Below are 17,624 nucleotides of genomic sequence, written 5' to 3' on the forward strand. Positions count from 1 at the left end.
TGGGAGGTAACCCAATCTCATGCAACACGGTAATATCTTTCCTTACTCTTTTGCTTCAAATGGTAACAGTTTCTCCTTGTTCATGCTTTTAATTTATCTTTAGAACATTGAGGACAATGTTAGATTTAAGTTTGGGGGTATGGGAGAAACTTTTTAGTTGCAGTATGAATAAATAAACTCCAGAGCCTAGAAATTTATGCTATTAGGATGCACTAACAATCTAAGTGGATGGAAGCATTTTGGTTGTAGGAGTTGAGGAACCAATCTGATTAGATGGAAACATCTAAAGAGTCTATTCATAAAAGCACAGAGCTCAGGTGTTAGAAATAACATGATAGTTTCACCATATCTCGTTGAGTCCTTTTCACTTTTTTTTATTTGTATTTTGTTTTTAAACATGTTTCTCTAAGTGATAGGTGGGGCCCACGATTCAAGTTGTTACCAATGCTGGTGAATTAGAGTGATTGAGATACAAAAAAAAAAAAGTTGAAAAAAAAAGTTGGAAAAAAAAAATTTGACCAGACCATTTGACCAAAAGGAATAAATTCAATAAAGTCGACCACTGGTACCCTTGTATATGCCAGTTGTGTTGACCTAGAGTTAGGTTATCGACCACTGGTACCCTTGTATATGCCAGTGTGTTGATATAGTCAGACTAGTATCTCAATCCATTAGGATAGGTTCATTTTGGCGGAGGCCTTCAGACAGATATGGGAAACGCCGTTCACTTAGTAAACATCAAAACCATCTATGTTTTTCTATATCCATCTTCTTGATCTATCCATGTGATTAGTTTTGACTCCGAATATGATGTCCAGTGCAACTATTGAGTAGAGCTCTGTCACTTTATATGAATTTTAGTATGCTTGAGTGCAAACTCGTGTACATCAATTGGAATTTCGCATCAGGGTACTTCCTCTTGTAGTCAATAAGTATGCCAACCAAGGAGATTCTTTAGTGCCTTCCAAGGTTCGTTGTAGATAGCTAGGGTCTGGAGTATTAAGGTTTTGTGGGTATATCTCTAGTAAGCCCTCCCGAGACTATAACTCGGCCACTAGGGACACCTAGGGGTTTAAAGGCTTATTGCATACGCTAAATGCAATCGACGATGCCTGCGACAGTGAGTTAGGATTTTATTTTCTATTTGATTTGCTCGAGGACTAGCAAATAATAAGTTTGGGGGTATTTTGATAGGCACATTTTTGAGTCTTATATAATCTCAATTGTATATATTGTTAGTGCTCGATTTTATACTTATTTGGCTATTTTATCTCTTTGTAGGTGTTTTTGGAGAAATAAGCTTTTGGAGCGAAATTGGCTCGAAAAGTTGTTAAAGGCACCAGGGAGGACATTTGCTATCCGGACTCTCGCTTTGGATAAGGGGTAACCCATTTCTAGGCATGTGCTAAAGGGACACCGAGACTGGATAGGGGAAGGTCACCTTCTTCACGTTTCAAATTAGAAATTCTGGCGGGAAAAGAAGCTTTCTCGCCTGGAAGTTAGGGTTAGAATTTTCGAAGAGTTTTACAGTGATTCAATCACTGGGAATTTTTGGGATGGGCTTCCTAGAGCTAAACAGGGTCCGTGAATGTGTTTGGATCGAGTAACTTGGGATGAACAAGCCGTGAAAGGGGAAGAGAGCTAAACAGGGAAGGATGTGATATCGGGTCCTGTTTGAAGTCGAACTTGGAGTCCCAGCGTGACTAAAGTGTAGATATACCTTCATATAGATTCTACTATATCCTATAAAGAGTTTGGGAAGATTACGTAATCAACAGAAGCCGCACACAGAAAATTATCGTGACTTGCTGGCAAAGAAAAAAAGAGATAAACCAAAAGGTTTCGTGAAGATTTGTTGGTCCTGTTGTGTATAAAAGAGGTTGCTTCGAGTCTTAGAAAGGTTATCAAGAGTTTGGGGAAGGTTTGGGACGTAGAGGAGCGAAGAAGAAGGATTAACAACAATTCACACCTGCTGCTGCTGCTGCCATTAGAGGACCTTGAAGAACACGAAGAACGGACTGCACAGAGCAGCCTTATTTTCTGCAGCGTCAACAGCAGCAGCGGAGTGTCGTTGTTTTACTGCAGCTCCCTGGTATCGTTTCTTTCTGGATGTATTTTGTTGGTCACAGAACCACTGTTTTATAACTTTTGACTCTTTTAATCACACTTTGATCTTTGAATTAATATTTTGAGTGTATGATTAATATGAATAGCTAAACCCCAATGCTGGGATGATGGAAGAAACCATTCTTTATGCATGAGTAATTTTTATTTAATTCTTTTATGACTATTCGCACTATTATGAATGGAATTATGATTTTTATTGATTATTTGTGATTTTTTCTGATGATGTATGCTTAATCCATGAGATTCTTGATGCATCATGCTTATGATTTACATATAATACTTACAAAATCTATTTTTGGCAAAGTAAGAGTCGATATTTGTTATCAGTATAAGCTTTAATTGTCTAGAATTAATAATTGAATCGCATGAGTATAAGAATTGGTGAAATCCTGAGTCCCAATATCTCTTGATCCTGTGACAAATATTGTGTATATATTTTTGTTTTAAAAATCTTTTCAAATCCGAGCATCGAACTCTTATTTACCGCAATCGAAAAACTATAACAGACATGCAAAAGTAGTTTTCTCTTGGTCTTCTGGGGCAATAACGATCTGATTATAACCGGAGTAGCCATCTAAGAAGCAATAGTGACTATGTCTAGCTAATCTCTCTAGCATTTGGTCGATAAAAGGAAGGGGAAAGTGATCCTTCCTTGTGACCTTGTTCAATTTCCTATAGTCAATACACACACGCCATCCCGTGGTCACTCGGGTTGGGATTAATTCATTATTATCATTCTGGACTACAGTGATACCTGATTTCTTGGGGACAACCTGAACAGGGCTGACCCACTTACTGTCTGAAATTGGGTAAATAATACCCGCATCTAACAACTTAAGCACCTATTTTCGAACTACCTCTTTCATGTTAGGGTTCAGTCGACGTTGCATCTCCCTAGAAGGTTTGGAGTCTTCCTCTAAATGAATCTGATGCATACACACAGTAGGACTTATACCCTTAATGTCTGCTATAGTCCACCTAAAGCTTCCTTATTGTCTTGAAGTACATTTACTAGCCTACTTTCCTGATCACTATCCAAATTGGAAGCTACAATCACAGGTAAAGTCTCAGATGGGCCTAAAAACACAACTTTAGAGTATCGGGTAGTGGTTTAAGGTCCAACTTTGGGGGCTCTTCTAAAGAAGGAATTAGGGTAGTCTCAGAAACTGGTAACGGTTCGAACCTAGCTTTCCATCTATCAGTGTCTAACACAGGGGTAGAATCTAATAGAGCATTCACCTGTTCAATAGTGCTATCGTCGTCAAAATCTAAACCAAAATGGGATAGACAACTTTCTAATGGGTCTTCAGACAAGATGTTTGGTAATGACTCTGAACTAAGGCTTCTATCATGTTCACCTCCTCAACACATGTGTCATCTAGCTCATGAGGTTTCTTACTGACATTAAAAATGTTCATCTCCATAGTCATATTACCAAAAGATAAACTCATCACACCATTTCGACAGTTAATGATCGCATTAGACGTAGCTAAAAATGGGCGACCTAAAATCACAGGTATTGGTTCTCTGGTCAGGGACAGGTTGGGTATCTAGGACCACGAAATCCACTGGATAAATAAACTTGTCGACCTCAATAAGAACATCCTCGATAACACCTCGAGGGATTTTAACAGACCTATCAGCTAACTGCAGTGTCATCTGAGTAGGTTTCATTTCACCAAGTCCTAGCTGTAAGTATACATGGAATGGAGTAAGTTCACACTGGCTCCTAAGTCAAGTAAATCTTTTTCTACCCGGAAGTTACCTATTGTGCAAGCAATGGTAGGAGAACCTGGGTCTTTGTACTTTGGAGTTGTGGTGTTCTGAATGATTGAACTTACGTGACTAGCTAAAAAGGCTTTCTTATGGACGCTAAGTTTTCGCTTTCGCGTACACATATCCTTAAGGAACTTGGCATAAGCAGGAATTTTCCTAATTGCATCTAATAAGGGAAGGTTATGGTAACTTGCTTAAAAACCTCCACTATGTCATTAAAGTTCGATTCCTTCTTTGTTGGTACTAATAGCTGAGGAAATGGGGCTCTAGGCCTAAAATCAGACCTTTCAGGAACCGAATTCACATCATCAAAACTTTATCAGTCTCTTCAGCTACTGGTCCTGAGAGGTGAGATCCTGAGGGGTGAACTACAATGTTCACTATCGGGCATGGTTACCTTATTGTCTACAACTCTACCACTTCTAAGGGTTCTAACAGCATTCAATTGATTCGATGGTTTTGCACCTAATTCATGAACTCCTCTAGGGTTGGGTTGTGTTTGACTAGGAAACTTACCTTTTTCTCTCAAAGAATCACTTATCAGACCAACCTGGGTTTTTAACTCGGAAATAGCCTGACTATTTTCTTGTCCTATCCTGTTACTAGCTTGTAGACTCTGTTCTACGGATAACTGAAATTTTGCAGTTTGCTGAGTTAACAAGGCGAGAGATTCCTCTAAACTTAGGATTTTCTTATCTGACTGATTCTGAAACTGAGCTAGTCCTGAAGGATTCTTAGTATAGCCAAAACCTGGGGGATATTAGAATTACTAAACTGACCTTGACTTTGGCCCTTAGACCACGAAAGGTTCGGATGGTTTCTCCAACCAGGATTATAGGTTTCTGAATATGGGTCAATCTTTTGACGGTTATCAAATCTAGTGTTATTATAAAGAGCATTGGCCTGCTCTTCAATATTCTGGCCTTCCCAAAAAGGCTCCACTCTAACTAGTCTGGCCCACTTCTAAGGCTTCTAACCTTTTTGCTATAGCAGCAATTTTGGCATCTGATTCATAGCCTCCTTCTACCCTATTAACGTTTCCTCTACTTAAAAGAATTTTTTCTGGGGTGCCCTACTATTTTCCCATTGCTGGGTTTTTTCGGCGATTTCATTAAAAAATTCCATCGCCGCATCAACAGTTTTTTTCAAATCCACCAGTGCATAGAGACTCAACCATGGTCGTTGTGGAATAATCTAAACCCTCATAAAGGATCTGAACTAGCCTAACCTTTTCTAAACCATGATGAGGACACTGGGATAATAAATCATTGAACCTTTCCAAATACCTATATAAAGATTCTCCCTCTTGTTGTGAAAATGTGCATATTTGCGTCTTAATAGACGATGTTTTGTGCCTAGGGGAAAACTTATTGAAAAAGGCAGATGTAAGTTGTTCATATGTCTCAATTGACTCGGAGTCCAAACTATACAACCACGACTTGGCCTTATCTTTCAGGGAAAATGGGAATAACCTAAGTTTCAAAGCATCATCATCTAAGCCTCTAATTCTTAGAGTACTACAAATTTCCTCAAAATCCTTAACATGGTAATAAGGGTTTTCATTTTCTTTCCCTAAAAAGATTGTGAGCATATGTAAGGTCCCAGGTTTCAGTTCATAGGGTGCCTCCGTTCAGCTAACTTAATACACGAAGGACGGGTAGTCCTAGTTGGATTCAACAAAGCTTTCAAAGTTGCCATTTCTGGCGCTATCGGAGCAACATGGATTCTCTCCTCAGTCAAAGGACGTTCAAAAACAGACTCTTCAAAAGTCGGACTTTCTATATTAAGGTAATCGAGACGCTTCGAACTACTAGGTTTCTCTTTAACAAATATACCTAGTGCGTCTCTTTTACGTTCTGGCATACAATAGAATTTGCTAAATTGGAAGGGTAAGCAAACACAGACAAGGCCAACTCAACCAAATCAAACCTATTGATTTCTAGCAAACAAAAAGCATGATGGCTCCACTTAGATTGTTTCTAGACCAGCTTCTAATCCTTCGAACGGGAATTCGTTACAATTTAAGCAAACCCCTCTGGAATCAATCCGAGTTAACGTAAGTTGAATAGAGGCGAGGGAAGCTCGGTGGAGCTTTGATACCCAAGGCCTCACCGGTATTACAAGGCGGCGCAGTCACGCATTCAACTTACAGAAACCGTCAAGAACTTCGAAGTATGCTTAAAAGAGTAACCAATATTTTTCGAATGACTTTCCTGTTAAGCTCGTTACCCTATCGGTCTCGTTCTAGTCAAAATTTTAGGCTTAGGTTCGCGTAGGTTACGTGTTCCTAAAGCGGGCAAGAAGAGAACGGTGATGAAATCCGAACCCTTATCTTGTATGGCCAGGCCTTGCCCTTTACTAGAAAAATAAATGTCCGTATTCAGTCCTCAACATATATGCATACGAAGGAGTCCAGTAAATCGCTGACAGGGGATTCGCGAGTGTTTAGAATCTTACCTCCCGTTCCAGACGGGGGATGAATCGGTTGTAGTCGACTCGGTCCACTGACTCCGATGTCTAGTGTACGAACCCAAGGTGCAGAGAAAATATCGTAATTGTCCTCCTTCTCTGCAAACAATTTATATTTAAAGTACCCTTCCGTAGGGTAATAAAAAAAATAATGTCCCAAAGTCCAAAAGTCCATTAAAAAAAAATTACAAAAATAATAAACCCTAATACCGTTTTTTTTTTAAATAAAATAAAATAAACAAACCCTAAACTAAAATTTTCTAAAATAAAATTGTCTTCTTTTCAGTTCTTTTTGCTTTAATCTTTAGCTCCAAGCTTCCCAATTACAAATAAAAGTACCCAGAGTAATTCCCAAAAAGCTTAGAATGGATGCTCCAATTAAACAACGTACACTTCACATAAATAATTAGTTGATTAATGCTTTTATTCTAGTTTCAAACATATCGTTGTGCGCATGTCCATCAAATTGCAAAAGACAAGATACCCCAAATTTTCTTCACCATATTGTTACTCTTCTTATTTGGCCATTCCCAAATTTTAGCTTTAATACTTTCTGAGAAAACCCAACTTACTCCAAAACTATTAAGGAAGTATCTCAAAACCTTCCTAGTCTCATCACAATGAAAAAAAATATGGCTTTCAGTTTCTTGACCATCATCACACAAAATGCACTGATATGAGTTTAGATCTCCTTGATGACATAAAGTTTATACAAGAAAAAAGACTTTCAAAGGAATTTTTGTGTTCCATACCTGTTTATACGGAAATGTAATGAACCCATCCACATCCATAGAACTGCAACAGTTACCTACATAAAAATCTTGACCAAAACACCACCTTCCAACATCATTTTCTAAACAATTGTGGATTTTAGTAGCAAAACTCTATAATAATTGAATAAGATGAGGCACTTCACCAAATTTCAGCTTCATTCAAATTCCTTTTGAAATTAAAAATTCCAAGATCCTTGAGTAGTAAGCATATCTTTAACAGAGGAAGACTTACACCTTGATAGTTTATAGATTAATTGGTAACTAACCTTAAGACTAATTTCACCAATCCACTTATCAGACCAAACGTGAATGCTCCTACCATTATGCACTGTAAGAGACGTGCTTGCTTAACATAATCCATTGATTTAAGAATTCCGTCCCACAGATTTTTTTTAGAAGCATTAGGAAAAAAAGAATCAGGATTACCTCCAAATTTTGCATAAATAATCTGTCGCCAAAGAGCCTATTTCTCTCATCCAAAGAAAATTTTGCATTATTTTCTCTATTTCCTTCACCACTGTCATCGACATTTCAAAACAGAGAAAAATAATAGAGTGGATAGCCGCAAGAACACTAATTATCATGATAAGACGCTGACCTTTAGAAAGGTATCTTCTTCTCCAAATGCTTAGCTTCTGGCGGCATCTATGAATCAACACGCCCCAAACAGATTTGGATTTTAATTTACTGCCATGAGGGATTCCAAGATAATTGATGGGAAACTCAACTAACTGACAACAGAAAGAATCAGCACAAGAAAGTCCATTATGGTTATCCCCTATACCAACCACACCGCCTTTTAATGAGATTAACCTTTAAACCAGAAACAAGTTGAAAAGCAAACAAAATATACTTCAAAATCGAGATCTGATCCTCCGTGTCATCAATTAAAACTATTAAACCGTCTGCGAGATGGAGATCATTGATAACAGAACCATTTTGTAGATGGTGGATTTTCAACGAGGGTTAAAATCGTAAAATCATAATTGTAATGCTCCTGATCCAGAAATCAGATGAGTATTGAGGCCCATGTATCTCATCGAAGCATGAAAGATCATGCCGCATGAATCTCTGACTGAGAATACTATCTCTCAGAGTATACACAGATGTGTAGTCTCTCAGCTGAGGCAACAACGTTTCTCATAAATACTGAGCAATTTCAGTAATTGCTTCTATATAGAATCGAAAGATTAGAACGACTGCTAGACGACTTACCTGCTAGTATAGAGCAATAACGTCTTCAGGATGTAACAATGTTTTTCCTGACTATGTAAAGAAAATATGACGCTTCAACAAGCTCATATCGCTCAATTCTCAGATAATTAATGCTCTTAGACAGCATTCTGCTAGTATAGAGCCATCAGTTAATTATTTATAATCTTTAAATTCATTAGCTGAATATTTGGAGACATTCTATGTTCTTCATAATATTTCATTACTTCAATTCATGGTTTTCCCATCAGAATTCCATGGGTTAGTAATAAATATTCAACGAACGGGCATCTGAGCAGCTATCGAGTAAGCCCCGACCAAAATGGTGCAAGTGTACTCAACAATAATGCACAAACGAGTACCCGAATGCACGAACGAGAATTCCAAAACACGAAGGAACGATGAACCTATGCAAAATAGGAAGAAAAATAATAATAATAATAAAATATTAGCAAAGGCGCTAGGGGACTGGGCCCACCGTCCGGTCGGTCACGCCGTGGCCAGTCCCACGCCCAATTATATATTTTATTATTTTTTCCTGATCTCATGAAAATCCCTTCATTTGAGCAAATCTCCTTCGTCTCAAGGAAACTCACCAGTCTCATGGTGTTTCCTCGTATCAAAGAAATAATAAAATTAGGAAAAGTGTCATGGGACCGGGCCTACCAGCCGGCCAGCCGTGCCCTAGCCGTGGCCGGTCCCACACCTCATGATTCCTTATTATTTTGTTATTATTTTACTCATCCCATGAAAATTCCCTGATTTCATGATATTTCCCTCAACTCATGAAAATTACATAAAATTAGGGAAAAACTCACGGGACCGGGCTCATTGGACGGACGGCCATGCCCTAGCCGTGGCCGGTCCCACACCTTACAATCCCCTATTTTATTAATTATTTTTCATCATCTCATGAAGATTCCTCAGTCTCAACAAAACCCTGGATCCTCCATATTTTCTCAAAATGTTGCTCAAACGCGCATCAGAAAATATCGAAACTCTCAGGACTGAGACACGGACATTATGGTGACGCGGGCATGTCTCCTTGACCGACCAAGGATGTCCCTAGGGCTTGCAAATATCAGGTCCCACATGTTTTAATAATTTTGACCTAATTTGCTCAATTGCTCATATTGGGTCAAAACTCTTCTCAAACAACTTGGAGTTTGCTCAAACGACTATCAGCTGGTTCCACGACCACCAAGGGTCGGTCTCATTCCCTCTTGGACGGTCCCTCATCACTTCATAATTAGGTTTCATCACCTAAAGATGAGACGAGCACCATTTTAATAAAGGATTAAACCAGCATTTAATCATCTTTTCACCAACTGGTCTTCAAGAGACTTTGGTATTTTGCTCATTTGAGAATCTGCGTGTTATATGGTCGACTCGTCATCCTGTGTAGCCGGTCCCTCCTTCACTCTGTGGTTGATTTTCAATAAATCATCAATTGGTCAAAAATTAGGGTTTCGAATCCAGAGCTCTGCAAAAGCATAATTCTGAGCAGATTCAAACACTAATAATTTTACGTTGATCCCGTGATCAACACTTTAATAATTACGCTCGGATGTCAGCATCTTAAATTAACAATTTCATTTGATCCTGATACCAACAATTCATCAAACGAGCAACATTTGATCAGACTAGAAATATTTGCTCAGACTAAGGAATATTGGTTCAACTATTAATATTCAACGATTCAGCAGCATTTTCTCACCTTAAGTTATCAACATTTATCCGATACCTTTGTCTTAACATACATGTTCAATTCATGAGTCTCAGAACATTTGCAAATCACGTTCGACTCAGCAATACAAGGACTCATCGTTCTATAAAGTCAGCAACTGACTCCACAATCACGAGACATAAATCGTGTCACATGGGGGATATTAAATAGGATTTTGGTATGACGGTCTACGGCACGTGTGTTCATACACATGACGAGAATGTGAGCAGGAGGAGTTAGCAAAGTAGTGGGTAGAAAATCAACCAAGTCTCCGCACGATGAGCAACTGGTTTTAACACGATTTCCTCTTCCCCACTCTTTGACTCCAACAACTGTCACACTTCTTGGGATCAAGGTGTTTACAATTCTAGCAATATAAATAAGTCTCTGAACCATGATTGAAACAACGGACAATCTCTCGTCAAGCAGACAAACAAGAGATTAAGAACTCAGCGTTCAATCAATCAGAACTTATTTTATTTTCTTTACACAGAATACACAACACACTCACAATCTTTGATCACCATTGATCTCACACATTTCTAATCTTCCCTCCTACAGATCAACCCATCCTCTCTTGTGACCGAATTGACTCTGGAATGGTCATTGTCTTGGTTTAGGCCGGAGTCCTACAGATTGATCTCTCAAACTTAAAGCACTCCCTTCTTGCAGTGCATCTGTGTGAGGTTAAGCATTTGCTCGGTTCAAGGAGTCTCCTCCGCACGGTCATCTCCTCAATTCCGTAAATACCAGCAAATCGTTTTCCCCCATCTACAGATTGACGACCACAGTGGAAAATCATTCTCTCGGTTTCAATCTCATATTTTCACAAGATGGCTGGTCTTAGGTCTGGGTTAGTTACGAATGCAAATGACATTAGCACTAGCAACAATAACAAGGATGGTATTCCAGAAACTATTTCTGCTTCTGACAATGGTGGCGACGTTACTCCTCCTCAGCCCAACGCTGGAAATCATCCTCTCTTTGGACGGAATCCTGAGGAAGTTAGAGAAAATACGCCTACCATAGGTGATCTCATGAAAGTGCAGGAAACTCTTTCTAAGAATCAGACTGATATGGATGCCACTCAGAAGGAATTATTCAATTATCTCAAGACTGTTACAGACAAGGTGTCAGAAAAAACTCAGTAGAAAGGAAAAGCTAAAGAAACAACTTCGGACGCTGATCCTGAAGTCACTCCGATCCATAAAGTAGATGGGGAGGAGGTTCCTAAAGTTAAAGCTGCAGAATCGAAGGAACCGACTAGTTTCATCACCCGTGAAGACTTGGAGCGCCTCTTGGAAGATCATGTAAATGATAAGACGTCCTCTTCTGTTCACCGTCACCAACCCCCATACCCTGTCGCTACACAAAGGATTCCTCTGCCAAAAGGTTATGTTTCTCCAACGTTCACCCTTTATGATGGAACATGGAATGCTCGAGAACATGTTTCTTGGTTTCTGGAAGCTTTGGGTGAACATAAACGTAACCATGTTGTCCGCCTCAAGGAATTTTCAAAATCTTTGAAAGGCAGAGCATACACCTGGTACAACAACATCGCACCAGGAACTATCAAAAGTTGGGGAGAAATGATTAATGCTTTCTACATAAAATATTTCTTCGTTTCAGAGCAAATCACTCTCTCTGACCTCGGAAGGATGTTTCAAAGAAGCAACGAACATCCAAATGATTATGTGAAAAGGTTTAGGGTTCAAACCCTGGATTGTCATGATCGAAATGTCACGGAGTAGCAACTTGTGGACTTGTGCATCAATGGAATGATACCGGTCTACAGAAATTTACTGGAAAATCTACGCTTCCAGACCTTTTCAGAACTTCATGAAGAAGCTAAGAGATCGGCAAATACCGCATCCGCTTTACTAGAAAGGGCTAAGGCTACAAAAACTGAAGAACCACGAGAAAATCGAGGTAGAAAACGTTTAATAAACAAGCAGTAGAATCTCCAACCCTCCACAAATGTTATCGCAGAATGGAGCAAACAGAAAGCCGAGCCACGCAAGCATACCTCAGCTCCTCCAAAAACACAAAGGAAGGATAAGCAAGATGCACAAGACCCTGACCAACGCACATGAACTAATCAAGAAGCACCTGACTTCCCCTTTTCCATTGAAGAGGTGATCGAACTCCTGGATGTCTGGATCCAAGATGGTGCAATCAAGTTTCCATATGTCAAGAAAGAACCAACTGAAGAGGACATGGAAAGTCCTCGTTTTCCGCTTCCACAGATTCGTCAATCATCCCACAAGTGACTGCAGAGTTTTGAAATACATATTCAGGGAAAAGGTTGAATCAGGAGAGATTAAATTGGGGACTTAGGGAGTACACAGATACCCCCTCCCATTCAGAACTTTCACTCTCTCTGAACCACCTGTCAAGGAAGTAGTTCAATCCTTAATTGAACATGCCTGTGAATTGTTGTACCTATCAAAGGCTCAAAGGAAAGTCATGTTTGCTGCACTAAACCACATCTTGTCAGGAAAGCGTTTGGTGATCCAGGAGATGCTCCCTGAGTCTTCAGTAACGGACAAAGAAATGTATGACTGGGGACTTCTCACCACAGTCGATCTCAAAGAAAATGAGTTCAATCGAGCGTTGATTGATGTCGGCACTACTGTCGATGTTATCCCTCTAAAAACTCTCATAGTTGCGGGTATCACTCGACGTGAAGCCATCCATGCTCCAACCTCAATTATGGATCATGAAGGGACGCCCAGAGACGCTTATGGCTACATTACTCTCAAGATAAAGGTGGGCTCAACCTGGATAGAGATCAAATTTTACATAATCCGGGAAGATATAGAATATGATATGATCCTTGGACGTACGTAAATTCATGATGGAAAGGTAACTCCAACACCTTCAATCGCACATTTCACCGTTGAAGAAAGCTCTGATTCGGAAGAAACAGAAGATGCTCCACCATTTGAGCATGTCAAAGCTTTAATGGAACTGACACAAAAGCCGGAAGAAAGTGCAAATGCTTTCGTCAAAAGGTTTCGCGCTCAGGCAAGTCTTATTCCTCCTAATGCGTCCATTTTGTCAGTTTTTAACTATACTGCTTGGGTCCGAGGGCTTCGTCCTACCAAAAACTTAGCTATTGCAAAATTCTATGAATGGATGACCTCATCTCAGCAATATTACACCAAATGGTTGAACACGGAGCCTTTCCAAATTGAGCACTCCATCAGAAGGTTTATTGTTGAAGACATGGCTCAGCACGACAGACGGTACTCTGGATACTCCCCTTTGCATGAGCGTCCCTATGTGCCACAGCCATCAAATCCCATCGCACGAGGAATTTCGAATCAACAGAATATATTCAAGGCGCGAACGATCAAGCCTAACAAATTTCATGAAGGAGATTTAGTTCTTAAAGCAGCTAAGCGCAACCTTCATTCCGCAAGGAACTCTAATTGGGAAGGACCTCTTATGGTTGCTAAATCCATAGCTGGAGGATACTACAGGCTAATCAACATGGATGGAAGCATCGTGCCAGTGATACACGAGAGTTGGCTCAAAGCATTTGACGCCTGAGATCATTGGATATTTGAGTTATTGAACGTTTGAACATTCATGATGTCTGGATTTGGAACTTAGGATTTTCTTTCATTTTATTTCAATTCCTACAAAATGTTTGCAATACTTGCATTCAGTATTTGAATTCAGCAATTTATCAAAGTTCAGTTCAGTTTACTTAAAGAAAATCTCTATCAAATCCAAAGAAAATCCTCAATCATCTACTTATCCAAAACCAAGAAATAAAATCTCACATCTCTCATAAGTTCAGAAGTTCAAGAGATTATGAAAAATAAATTAAAGAAAATCAGCAAAGAAATATTTTCGCTCCTCTGCATCCTTCAAGTCTCGCAAAGACGCCTTCTCCGTGTTCAACTCCTCAGTCAGCCTAGCAATCTTGTCTTCCTTCTCCTTCACAACATCATTGGGAAATGGTATGTTGTTCTCGCATGAATCCTTGATAGCATCTATCTTCTTACGAAGCCATTTAACGTTGAAGCCAAATCTCTCAGAATTCTTCAAGTTGAACTCCCAATCAAAGAATACATCTGGAGTAACAGTATTTCTGGCCCTGGCGCATATATCACTTATAACACGCAAGATAACATTTACTTTCATGGTTAAATAATAAGCACGCTTGGGATCCTGGTGACGATGATGTGACCAAATTTCCTCCATATTTTCTCGTACAAGTCGGTATATCCAACAGGGACGCTGAATCCACCAACTAGTTCGTGGTATGGGAGTGATGCATCAAATGAAGGATCAAAATCAACCCCTTCACTCGGGTATTCATGTACCACTATACGATTCTCAATTACTGGAGCAACTTCTACGGTCAGGGCGATAGTTTCTTCAGTTTCTTCCACTCGTGGTTCGGCTTCTTCCGCCACTGGAGCAACAAAAATTGAAGTCTCAGTATCCTTAATGGTTTCGGTAGCAATCCCCTCATGGACTTGAAGTTCAGGGGTGGTTTTGCCTTTATCAATAACCACAGGGTTGTTCGAATCATCATTATTCGTTCCATTATTCTCAACTTCGGCATTTAGTACCTAATACGAAGATTACATGAGATTAGAGCAATATAAACATGGAAACCAAATGGAATCATAAAATACATAATACAAGTGGTCTAACATCATCAAAGTTCATCATTATGCATTTAATACACGAGCAAATAACGTGGAAGTCATAAAACACGTTTTGGAAACAAACTCGTCTGAAAAGATTCACACTGCCCTGCATAAGATGACGAACTGGAAGTAATTTCTGCAGAATTTAAAGTTTAGCTATATACCATTCTCTTCGTATGGATGTTCTTTACAACATATCAAAATTTCATAGCTACTGGATGAGAGAGTGAAAAGATGTGTCCAACCATCGAACTACACACCGGCTGAGAAATTTCTGAAAGTCTCCAGGAAGTTTTTCGCTGATTTCGACCCCTAAATGTGCTCAAAACCTCAAAAGCTTCTTCGATAAATATGGGAAATTTTCTGGGCATGAAGATACATGGATAGATCGCGAAAATCTGACATCATACGAATATTTTATGGCGTTTTTGCTGAAAGACTGAGTTTTAAATTTTCTGGTGACGTATTTCGGCAAAGTTTTCGTGTATTCACATGGATTCTCATTCATTCATTCATAAATTAACAATTTTATGCTTTTATCGATAAAATTCAAAGGAAATACTTACTTGGGCGGTCTCTGAAACGTTCAAGGAATCAGAATTGCCCGTGTCAGTATCAAGAGTATCATTACTTCCATTCAATTTTGAACCCTGGGAATTTTCTTTATCTCCATCCTCCGAAGATGAACGAGCATCAGTACTCTCCACTTCCATGGAGACATCCTCCTGGATATATTCTGAAACAATTTACATTTATCTACGAAGCATCATGTTTGATTATATGAAGAAGTACTCATGTCATTCTCTTCTTCAGCACTCAAGTCAGAAACCGTTTTCCCAGCAGCAGAGAATTGAAGGTCGTCAATACTTGATGGAGCAAAATTATGTAACCAAATATCGAATATTGGTTTTATGATCCTAATAACACGGATAGGAAAGGTTCACGGTGGAAAAATTATTGACGACTCATCAAAGAAACAACTGGGGACTTTATGGTGTTAGGAAACAACTTGCAATTCTTGTTCCTTCCCTCTCCACCGTGAACAACTGTTTCTGCTTCTGAGAATTTACTTCAATTCGAGGTCTCACAGTACGACCGTCCTTCAAAAAGAAATTGATGCAATAATCAAAAGACAATTATTTTAATTTTAGGAAGATTACGCAAACTATACATACCGATGAACACCCTGGAGATGTCTTTCGTTTGTCTCCACCAGAGATATGTTTCAATCTTGGTCGAGAAGCAATCATCTCAGCAGAAGGAGGCTCTTTTACTAAAGGTTGGCCAACCATTACGAAATCGTGTAAACACTCAAGCTGTTGATCCAAGAAATCTATGTAACCTGGAGTTACATATGAAATTCGTTTAGAACAAGGGAACCAGTAAGAGCTTCCTTCCACATGTGTGCGATCTAAACAGGTCTTAAGTTGTTCCACTGATGGTTTCCTCCTTCGAAAAGTTGGAACACATTGATCCATACCCATCTTACGAGCTTCTCTATTGATGTTGTATTCTTCTACTGAAAAATCTCCATACATTGTTGATATCAAATGACCCGGAGTACAATTCAACATGAAGGATCTCTCTCCATCACTCAAGTCAGCACCAGATCTCAAAGTCATGCTTTATTCAGTATTGAAGGTTGACAACTGAGAAACATAAGAAGGAATTGACACCCAGGGGAGAAAATTAAACTCAGATTCATTGTCTAACACATCAATGAGACGTGTCTTGGGTTGAGGTTGCTTTGTAGACCATCGCATAATCCTGACATTGTCCTTCTCAGGAAAAATACGGCGAGCATCAGCAGCATTCAGTTCTTGTAAGGTATTACGAGGAATATGTGCATAATTCTTGAAGAGTTCCCACATCAAGGCTTGGAGAAACATCGTATTGTCTTAGCATTCAATCTTCACAAAGCCATTCGAAACGCTGGAGTCTATAACCAATGAGCTGGGTTAGAGTACAAAGAACCCAAGAATAGACTACCTATGGGAAGTTGTTCACCTTGAGCCATCTTAATGGCAAAAGGAATTACAAACGGCTTTAGCAAAGTTCTGGTATCTTCAAATACGTCCCTGGACAGCCATAAACACAAGAAAGCAGCAATAGATAACACACCATCTACGGGTCTATAAAGAGGGGTATCTCTCGACCACAAGTGTGTTAACCAGTGGGGATAACAACCTTTGCCAGACGCTTTAATAATTCTCTCCATCTCGGCTGTCAAGATGTTGGAAACTACTGTCTCCTCTGCTGAAAGATTTCCAGAAAAGTTACCCGTGATTGGGAGATGCAACAAACCAACTACATCCTCCAAAGTGATGGTAAACTCTCCCCATCTGCATACGAAAGTATGAATTGGAATGCACCAACGAGCAAGAAGAGCTACAATACCTCTCGCGTCATGAAAAATGAACAAGTCTCCAGATGTTTGGATAGCCCTGGTCACCTATGCATTATCCAACATGGGTCTAACACGAGGAAAACCCAGCATGTGTCTCTCCCATCCAGAGAATTTTTCTAAAGGTCATCGAGAAAGCTTGAATTCTATAATTGACGCAAGAAAAAGTCCTCGTTCAAGACAAAATCGAATGGCTGCTCGAGGAGTCATCAATTTTTCTGAACAACCTCTCTGGGATTTATCAGAAGACGGAATGCTGGAGTTTTGAAGCGTTTTTCAGCTCCCTGCTGAACCGCGAAGAATGCATCATCTATATTTGGAACGTTTTTGATTCCAGGTGTTTCTTCTTCTTCTTCACCAACGGAAGTCTCATCCATACATGTGTCATCTCTGGAGGCATCATCTTGGGAGTCAGACATCCTTGCGAGGCAACTGTAATGTGTACAAAACGTTCTACTTCAGTACAT

General features: G+C 39.5%; 1 pseudogene; it reads left to right on the forward strand.

Annotated features, from left to right (window-relative positions):
* The first annotated feature begins 5,138 nt into the window (after positions 1-5,138).
* Positions 5,139-5,238, forward strand: LOC113276688 (annotated as a pseudogene).
* The last annotated feature ends 12,386 nt before the right edge of the window (positions 5,239-17,624 follow it).

This window comes from Papaver somniferum, chromosome 4, assembly GCF_003573695.1.
Source record: "Papaver somniferum cultivar HN1 chromosome 4, ASM357369v1, whole genome shotgun sequence".
Lineage (NCBI taxonomy): Eukaryota > Viridiplantae > Streptophyta > Magnoliopsida > Ranunculales > Papaveraceae > Papaver > Papaver somniferum.